This window comes from Mus musculus, chromosome 7 (genome assembly GCF_000001635.26).
Source record: "Mus musculus strain C57BL/6J chromosome 7, GRCm38.p6 C57BL/6J".
In the NCBI taxonomy this organism is placed as follows: domain Eukaryota; kingdom Metazoa; phylum Chordata; class Mammalia; order Rodentia; family Muridae; genus Mus; species Mus musculus.
In genome coordinates this window covers 75,967,960-75,978,597 of record NC_000073.6, presented here as the reverse complement: position 1 = coordinate 75,978,597, position 10,638 = coordinate 75,967,960, and positions in this window count along the sequence as shown.

Below are 10,638 nucleotides of genomic sequence, written 5' to 3'. Positions count from 1 at the left end.
CATTCGGTATTCCTCAGGTGAGAATTTTTGTTCAGTTCTGAGCCCCATTTTTTAATGGGGTTATTTGATTTTCTGAAGTCCACCTTCTTGAGTTCTTTATATATGTTGGATATTAGTCCCCTATCTGATTTAGGATAGGTAAAGATCCTTTCCCAATCTGTTGGTGGTCTTTTTGTCTTATTGACGGTGTCTTTTGCCTTGCAGAAACTTTGGAGTTTCATTAGGTCCCATTTGTCAATTCTCGATCTTACAGAGCAAGCCATTGCTGTTCTGTTCAGGAATTTTTCCCCTGTACCCATATCTTCAAGGCTTTTCCCCACTTTCTCCTCTATAAGTTTCAGTGTCTCTGGTTTTATGTGAAGTTCCTTGATCCACTTAGATTTGACCTTAGTACAAGGAGATAATTATGGATCGATTCGCATTCTTCTACATGATAACAACCAGTTGTGCCAGCACCAATTGTTGAAAATGCTGTCTTTCTTCCACTGGATGGTTTTAGCTCCCTTGTCGAAGATCAAGTGACCATAGGTGTGTGGGTTCATTTCTGGGTCTTCAATTCTATTCCATTGGTCTACTTGTCTGTCTCTATACCAGTACCATGCAGTTTTTATCACAATTGCCCTGTAGTAAAGCTTTAGGTCAGGCATGGTGATTCCACCAGAGGTTCTTTTATCCTTGAGAAGAGTTTTTGCTATCCTAGGTTTTTTGTTATTCCAGATGAATTTGCAAATTGCTCCTTCTAATTCGTTGAAGAATTGAGTTGGAATTTTGATGGGGATTGCATTGAATCTGTAGATTGCTTTTGGCAAGATAACCATTTTTACAATGTTGATCCTGCCAATCCATGAGCATGGGAGATCTTTCCATCTTCTGAGATCTTCTTTAATTTCTTTCTTCAGAGACTTGAAGTTTTTATCATACAGATCTTTCACTTCCTTAGTTAGAGTCACGCCGAGATATTTTATATTATTTGTGACTATTGAGAAGGGTGTTGTTTCCCTAATTTCTTTCTCAGCCTGTTTATTCTTTGTGTAGAGAAAGGCCATTGACTTGTTTGAGTTAATTTTATATCCAGCTACTTCACCAAAGCTGTTTATCAGGTTTAGGAGTTCTCTGGTGGAATTTTTAGGGTCACTTATATATACTATCATATCATCTGCAAAAAGTGATATTTTGACTTCCTCTTTTCCAATTTGTATCCCCTTGATCTCCTTTTGTTGTCGAATTGCTCTGGCTAATACTTCAAGTACTATGTTGAAAAGGTAGGGAGAAAGTGGGCAGCCTTGTCTAGTCCCTGATTTTAGTGGGATTGCTTCCAGCTTCTCTCCATTTACTTTGATGTTGGCTACTGGTTTGCTGTAGATTGCTTTTATTATGTTTAGGTATGGGCCTTGAATTCCTGATCTTTCCAAAACTTTTATCATGAATGGGTGTTGGATCTTGTCAAATGCTTTTTCTGCATCTAACGAGATGATCATGTGGTTTTTGTCTTTGAGTTTGTTTATATAATGGATTACATTGATGGATTTTCCTATATTAAACCATCCCTGCATCCCTGGAATAAAACCTACTTGGTCAGGATGGATGATTTCTTTAATGTGTTCTTGGATTCGGTTAGCGAGAATTTTATTAAGGATTTTTGCATCGATATTCATAAGAGAAATTGGTCTGAAGTTCTCTATCTTTGTTGGATCTTTCTGTGGTTTAGGTATCAGAGTAATAGTGGCTTCATAAAATGAGTTGGGTAGAGTACCTTCTACTTCTATCTTGTGAAATAGTTTGTGCAGAACTGGAATTAGATCTTCTTTGAAGGTCTGATAGAACTCTGCACTAAACCCATCTGGTCCTGGGCTTTTTTTGGCTGGGAGACTATTAATAACTGCTTCTATTTCTTTAGGGGATATGGGACTGTTTAGAAGGTCAACTTGATCCTGATTCAACTTTGGTACCTGGTATCTGTCCAGAAATTTGTCCATTTCGTCCAGGTTTTCCAGTTTTGTTGAGTATAAGCTTTTGTAGAAGGATCTGATGGTGTTTTGGATTTCTTCAGGATCTGTTGTTATGTCTCCCTTTTCATTTCTGATTTTGTTGATTAGGATTTTGTCCCTTTGCCCTCTAGTGAGTCTAGCTAAGGGTTTATCTATCTTGTTGATTTTCTCAAAGAACCAACTCCTCGTTTGGTTAATTCTTTGAATAGTTCTTCTTGTTTCCACTTGGTTAATTTCACCCCTGAGTTTGATTATTTCCTGCCGTCTACTCCTCTTGGGTGAATTTGCTTCCTTTTTTTCTAGAGCTTTTAGATGTGTTGTCAAGCTGCTAGTATGTGCTCTCTCCCGTTTCTTCTTGGAGGTACTCAGAGCTATGAGTTTCCCTCTTAGAAATGCTTTCATTGTGTCCCAAAGGTTTGGGTACGTTGTGGCTTCATTTTCATTAAACTCTAAAAAGTCTTTAATTTCTTTCTTTATTCCTTCCTTGACCAAGGTATCATTGAGAAGAGTGTTGTTCAGTTTCCACGTGAATGTTGGCTTTCCATTCTTAATGTTGTTATTGAAGATCAGTCTTAGGCCATGGTGGTCTGATAGGATACATGGGACAATTTCAATATTTTTGTATCTGTTGAGGCTTATTTTGTGACCAATTATATGGTCAATTTTGGAGAAGGTCCCGTGAGGTGCTGAGAAGAAGGTATATCCTTTTGTTTTAGGATTAAATATTCTGTAGATATCTGTCAGGTCCATTTGTTTCATAACTTCTGTTAGTTTCACTGTGTCCCTGTTTAGTTTCTGTTTCCATGATCTGTCCATTGGTGAAAGTGGTGTGTTGAAGTCTCCCACTATTATTGTGTGAGGCGCAATGTGTGCTTTGAGCTTTACTAAAGTGTCTTTAATGAATGTGGCTGCCCTTGCATTTGGAGCATAGATATTCAGAATTGAGAGTTCCTCTTGGAGGATTTTACCTTTGATGAGTATGAAGTGTCCCTCCTTGTCTTTTTTGATAACTTTGGGTTGGAAGTCGATTTTATCCGATATTAGAATGGCTACTCCAGCCTGTTTCTTCAGACCATTTGCTTGGAAAATTGTTTTCCAGCCTTTCACTCTGAGGTAGTGTCTGTCTTTTTCCCTGAGATGGGTTTCCTGTAAGCAGCAGAATGTTGGGTCCTGTTTGTGTAGCCAGTCTGTTAGTCTATGTCTTTTTATTGGGGAATTGAGTCCATTGATATTAAGAGATATTAAGGAAAGGTAATTGTTGCTTCCTGTTATTTTTGTTGTTAAAGTTGGCATTCTGTTCTTGTGGTTGTCTTCTTTTAGGTTTGTTGAGGGATTATCTTCTTGTTTTTTCTAGGGCGTGGTTCCCGTCCTTGTATTGGTTTTTTTCTGTTATTATCCTTTGAAGGGCTGGATTCGTGGAGAGATAATGGGTGAATTTAGTTTTGTCGTGGAATACTTTGGTTTCTCCATCTATGGTAATTGAGAGTTTGGCTGGGTATAGTAGCCTGGGCTGGCATTTGTGTTCTCTTAGTGTCTGTATAACATCTGTCCAGGCTCTTCTGGCTTTCATAGTCTCTGGTGAAAAATCTGGTGTAATTCTGATAGGCTTGCCTTTATATGTTACTTGACCTTTTTCCCTTACTGCTTTTAGTATTCTATCTTTATTTAGTGCATTTGGTGTTCTGATTATTATGTGTCGGGAGGAATTTCTTTTCTGGTCCAGTCTATTTGGAGTTCTGTAGGCTTCTTGTATGTTCATGGGCATCTCTTTCTTTAGATTTGGGAAGTTTTCTTCAATAATTTTGTTGAAGATGTTTGCTGGTCCTTTGAGTTGAAAATCTTCATTCTCATCCACTCCTATTATCCGTAGGTTTGGTCTTCTCATTGTGTCCTGGATTTCCTGGATGTTTTGAGTTAGGATCTTTTTGCATTTTCCATTTTCTTTGATTGTTGTGCCGATGTTCTCTATGGAGTCTTCTGCACCTGAGATTCTCTCTTCCATCTCTTGTATTCTGTTGCTGATGCTGGCATCTATAGTTCCAGATTTCTTTCCTAGGGTTTCTATCTCCAGCGTCGCCTCACTTTGGGTTTTCTTTATTGTGTCTACTTCCCTTTTTAGGTCTAGTATGGTTTTGTTCATTTCCATCACCTGTTTGGATGTGTTTTCCTGTTTTTCTATAAGGACTTCTACCTGTTTGGTTGTGTTTTCCTGTTTTTCTTTAAGGACTTGTAACTCTTTAGCAGTGTTTTCCTGTTTTTCTTTAAGGACTTGTAACTCTTTAGCAGTGTTCTCCTGTATTTCTTTAAGTGAGTTATTGAATTCCTTTTTTATGTCCTCTACCATCATCATGAGATATGCTTTTAAATCCAGGTCTACCTTTTCAGGTGTGTTAGGGTGTCCTGGATTGGGCGAAGTGGGCGTTCTGGGTTCTGATGATGGTGAGTGGTCCTGGCTTCTGTTAGTAGGATTCTTACGTTTACCTTTCGCCATCTGGCAATCTCTGGAGTTAGTTGTTATAGTTGTCTTTGTTAAGAGATTGTTCCTCTGTTGATTTTGTTACCCTCTATCAGCAGGCGTGGGAGACAAGCTCTCTTCTCTGAGTTTCAGTGGTCAGAGCAGTCTCTGTAGGCAAGCTCTCCTCTCTCAGGGAAGGTGTACAGTTATCTGGTGTTTGGACCTCCTCCTGGCTGAAGGTGAAGGCCCAAAACAGGATCTTTCCCAGAAGCTGTGTTGCTTTGGCCAGGAAGGTGGCCAGTTGTCTGGAGTTGAAGATGTCGCCGCCTCAGAAGCTCTGTGGCTCTTGCCGGGAAGGTGGCTGGTTGTCTGGAGCTGAAGATGGCGCCGCCCCAGAATCTCTGCGACTCTCTCGCCCGTCCCAGAAACGGCTGGCACTCTGTATTCCACACGGTCACCCGTGCAGCCTGCCCTCCGCGGAGTCCCGGAGCCAAGAAGGCTCCCGCCGGCGCCTGTGCCACAAACCTCTCAGGCCGGGCAGACCCCCGTGCTCTCACCAGGAAGGTGGCCGGCTGTCTGGAGCTAAAGATGGCGCCGCCCAGAAGCTCTGTGACTCTCGCCCGTCCCAGAAACGGCTGGCACTCTGTATTCCACACGGTCACCCGTGCAGCCTGCCCTCCGCGGAGTCCCGGAGCCAAGAAGGCTCCCGCCGGCGCCTGTGCCACAAACCTCTCAGGCTGGGCAGACCCCCGTGCTCTCACCAGGAAGGTGGCCGGCTGTCTGGAGCTAAAGATGGCGCCGCCCAGAAGCTCTGCCCTCTCTCTGCCTTTTACTGAGAGATTCTGTTCACTTATTTGGTGGGTACACAGTGGTTCTCTCTCATGACTCGGAAGAAGTGATTTTCAACCATTGGTCCCAACATGAAGAAAGAGAATATGGCATATGTCATAATCTCAAAGTCACTACTCAGTATATGACTGTTGTACTTAGAAGAAGTGATTTTCAACCATTGGTCCCAACATGAAGCAAGAGAATATGGCATATGTCATAATCTCAAAGTCACTACTCCATATACGACTGTTGTACATGAAGGGTTAAGACTTGGAAAGTGGTTCTTTATGAAACAGAATCTTTTAAAATGTTAAAACTAAACAAGGCATATATTTTCATCTATGATGTATTTTTTAAATACCTACATCTAATTAGGCTCCTCTCCCTAATTGTTTTGTCAGTCCCACGGATTGGAGGTACAGAGATGGATCAGCCAAATGTGATATACTGAGCATGTTCTGGTCTGAAGAACCTGGCACAGAGAACCCTGTTTCGAGATAATGGAGCATTAGCCCTATCGATGATGCAACTCTAATACAGTGGTTTTCCTTCTTTCTTTCTTTCTTTCTTTCTTTCTTCCTTCCTTCCTTCATTCATTCATTCATTCATTCATTTCTTCTGTGTGCTTAGGCAGAGTCTCATGAATCCCAAGTTGGCCTCAAATTTTCTATGTAGCCAAGGATAAACTTGACCTTCTGAGCCTCCTGCCCCGACCTCCTGAGTGTTAAAATCACAAGCATTCACTATCATACCCACTTTTACAAAGTGCCAAGGATCAAACCCAGGATTTACTGCATGATTGGCAAATACACTACCAACTACCCTACATTCCCAGCTTTCCACCTGTTTTCTTAGTTTTTTATCTGCCAGAGGTGTATACATATGTATTCTCAAGTTAGTAACACAGTGTTTGAAATTTCCAGTATAGCACTCTACCCCCTTCCAAGACAGATAGATTGGGAGGTAGATAGATTGGGAGATGATAGATAGATAGATAGATAGATAGATAGATAGATAGATAGATGGATGGATGGATGGATAGATAGATAGATAGATAGATAGATAGATAGATAGATAGATAGATATGTGCTATCGTAAATAAATAAATTAATGAAAAAAATTAAAAACCAGAGCCAAACATAAAGCGGAGCTCAGGGAGTCTTGTAAAAGAGCAGGGGATAGGATTGAGTGAGTCAGAGGGGCCAAGGATACCACAAGAAGACATACAGAGTCAACTAACCTGGGCCCATGGGGACTCTCAGAGACTGAACCACCCACTAAAGAGTGTAAATGGGATGGATCTAAGGCCACTTTACATATGTAGCAGATGTGCAGCTCGTTCTTCATGTAGGTCCCTAACACTTGGAGCGAGGGATGATTCAGACTCTGTTTCCTGCCATTGGTTCCCCTTTCCCAAACTGGACTGCCTGGTCAGGCCTCAGTGGAAAAGGGTCTCCTTAGTCCTGCTGCAACCAGGATGTCCCGGGTTAGGGTGGTACCCAAGGGTGACTTCCCCTTCTCTGAGGAAAAGGGATAGGGAGTAATGGGGGAGAATTTGTAAGGTTTTGTAAGTATGACTGGAAGGAGAGGAGGGAGGGGGCTTGAAAGAATGAATGAATGAATGAATGAATGAATGAAAAGATGTGTACTACTGTGTGTGGTGTGTTTTAAAATGGCATAAGATTCACAAATATGGAAGCTGGGGAAAGTGACTGGACCTTATTAAACTGTCATTTCCTTTATCTTTTTTAAGTCATATTTTTTGACAAATAACTCTTTATCAGATGTGTATGTTAGTGCATTTTCAGAGCACCATTGTAGCTAACATATTAAAACACCATGCTCCCTGGGGTGGGAAGCTAGTTGACATCTGGGTAAGTCCAGACATCCATCGACACTGTTTCCCTACCCAGCCCAGCCGCTCTGTGAGGTCATCAGAATTAACCATTCCTAACACAATCTTTACCACTTACATTCATTTCTTCTTATTTACTCCGTCTCTCAAAATCTTGGTTTACCATGATTGTCTCCTTTGGAAGCCAAGACGGTATGTCATCTTGATTTTGTACCAAATCTCAAGTATTTTTAATTAATGTATAAATATGGCATCAATTATTATTACCAAGGTAACTGAAATCGATGCAAAGAGACAGCTCACGTTTCTCAGTCCCACTTGACTCAGTTCCTTTACTCTTTCAAATTAGCAAAACAGTGTCGATGACGAAGCTATTTATAGAATCCCTCATTACTTCCAAATAAAGTGTCTTGGCTCTTTAATCGTTTGCATCTGGCAAGACAGCAAAGTGCCTGGAAATCAGGAAAAAGAAGTTTGTGCTCCAGACTCCACGAGCCATGAGCTGGGTGGATGGGGAGACTCTTCTCTGAGTCTTGGTTTCCCATGTAAAAGGAAGCAATAATTATACCCATCGCTTTATAGGACTTGTAGAATTATACCTGTGCCCATCACACAGTGATCAAGCAAAGTATAAATAAGACATGTAGGGAATGATGTTTAAGATACAATTTGCAAAACACATGAAACTCAAGAAGAAGGAAGACCAAAGTGTGGATATTTCAGACCTTCTTAGAAGGGGGAACAAAATACCCATGGAAGGAGTTACAGAGACAAAGTTCAGAGCAAAGACTAAAGAAATGACCATCCAGAGACTGTCTCACCTGGGGATCCATCCCATAAACAACCACCAAACCCAGACACTATTGCAGATGCCAACAAGAGCTTGCTGACAGGAGCCTGATATAGCTGTCTCCTGAGAGGCTCTGCCAGTGCCTGACTAATACAGAAGTGGATGCTCACAGTTATCCATTAGACTGAGCACAGAGTCCCCAATGAAGGAGCTAGAGAAAGTACCCAAGGAGCTGAAGGGGTTTTCAGCCCCCTAGGAGGAACAGCAATATGAACTAACCAGTAACCCCAGAGCTCCCTGGGACTAAACTACCAATCAAAGAAAACACATGGTGGAACTCATGGCTCTAACTTCATACGTAGCAGAGGATGGCCTAACTGGTCATCAATGGGAAGAGAGACCCTTGGTCCTGTGAAAGTTCTATGCCCCAGTATAGGAGAATGCCTGGGCCAGGAAGCAGAAGTGGGTGGGTTGGGGAGCAGGGGGGCAGCAGAGAGAATAGGGGATTTTTGAAGTGGAAACTAGGAAAGGGGATAACATTTGAAATATTAATAAAGAAAATAACTAATAAAAAAGAAAAGAAAGAAAGACACCATCAAAAAAAGAGTTTTGAGAGCGAAAAAGTAAGTTCACAACATTACTTTTTGGCAGAAGTCCCTGCCTGGGCCCTCTGTATGTCACACATTTGGAAGCTGGAGGACTGTCCATTTACAGTGGCACCTCAAAAGCAAAGTGCAGGTGGATGTCTGTGAGTTCAAGGCTAGCCTGATGTACTACGAGAGAATTCCAGGACAACCAGGGATTTACACAGAGAAACCTGACCCCCCCCCCCGCCAAAAAAAAACATACAAACAAACAAAGAATGCAGTGGGAGTGTGTAAAGAGGATGCCCTCTAGGCTTCTTCAGTGATTCAGGAACCACTCTGCGGTCCCAGAGGCTTTAAACAACGGGACAAAACTAATTTCTCACTAGTGTTCTGCAGCTTAACTGCTGGTGACACTGGTTCCCTGAAGCAGTGTAACTCAGAATCAAGGCACTGTCTTTATTCCACAGCAGGCATACCAAAATCTTTCAGAGTACTTGTAGGGGTAGTGTGTGTGTGTGTGTGTGTGTGTGTGTGTATGGTATATGTGTGCATGTTTTTGCAGATACACACACTAGTGCGTGTGCATGCAGAATCCAGAAGAGAATATTATCTTCTATTGCTCTCCACTGTTTTTCCCCCTGTGAGAATAGATCTCTCACTGAACCTGAAACTCACAATTTTTACTAAACCAGCAATGAAGTTCTAGAGATCCATCTGTCTGTAACCCCAAACTGCTGGGATTGGAGCCACATGTGACCATGTCTGGTTTCTATGAGAGTGCTGGGGATTTGAACTCGGGTCCTCTTACTTTCACAGGAGCTCCTTCTTACCCAAGGATGCTTTATATGAACACCCCTTGGGAATACCTCCATGGTATTCCTTTATTGTGTACCACTAACACAAGTGCTGTAGAATGTCATGGGGACCTGGTCAGCCCCTTACGAACTCACCAAAACATGCACACGTAAAAAGGTAAACCTCTCTATGACAGTTTACCAAGGACAATTAAAAATGAATGATTCAGATAAAGACAGAAAAATGAGTGTAATGTCTATCAAGATATCTAAATCTTGAAAGTAGTATCTAGGAGAAATTGTTGCTCAGAAGCAACATGAATGGCAGCCTCCCCACAAGGCTGAGCCACACATTCCCCTTGGAAAACTAATGTTCTAATAGCAAGTTGGGTAGGCAGATGTTTTAGTGGGCACATATAGAATTGTGTCAGTGCCTCAGGGTTCGCATGTGCTGATGACCTCTGTCTTGGCTGACACTCCTGTCTTCCTACCTATAAGGCCACTCCACTGCCTCAGCACCCCTTTCTCAGGCTTCCAGTATCTGTACTTCTCCTTCCCAGCATGTTTGATAGTGTAAGGATGCTGTGATCTAAGAAATTTCCTTCTACATCCGAGATCCTGACTCTTGATTATACCTAAAACCTGAGCTGATCTTTGTTCCTTTATCCCTTCCCCATTACTATTCTGAGTTAGACTTAGAAAATTCCAAAGATGGAGGGGTCTCTGCAAATGCTCAGCTGACCATTTGTGTCACTTGGTAGAGGTCCATGCACATACCAAGCACATAGCTCACCACCCCCACTTCAATGCTACCCGTTCCCAACGTCTCCCTTCCCCACCCTGGATTTTGGGTGTGCCCTAAGCAGAGTTGAAAATATACTACTGTGACAGCTGGGATCTGAGCCTATGAGGAACTCTGGGTTCCACAGTGTTAGACAGAGTGATGGTCGGACCCGAAAATAGAGCCCATCTGATCACCTGGAATGAAATGCCCCTGACAGCTGATGCTTGTCTGTCCCTCCAGTATAGCACACGTTGAGCTCAGTGCAGCAGAATGGAAATGATCAGTCAAAAAGTTCACTCTGAATGGAAAGCATCCTTCAGCACTGCCCAAGCACCCAAATCCATACGACACAGAGGAGACTCTCAGCAAGATTCGAACCCTTTGCTGGAGGTGGGGGAGGTATGTAAGTGACAGAGCCTCTGGAACAACCAAACAGAAGTTTCTTTAGACTCACAGTTTTAATCCATCATGTAAGACAAGGCATGACAGAATTCATGGCATTAGGAATGGATAATGGTGCTACCTCAATTCTTGGTGGATCAGGAAGCAGATTC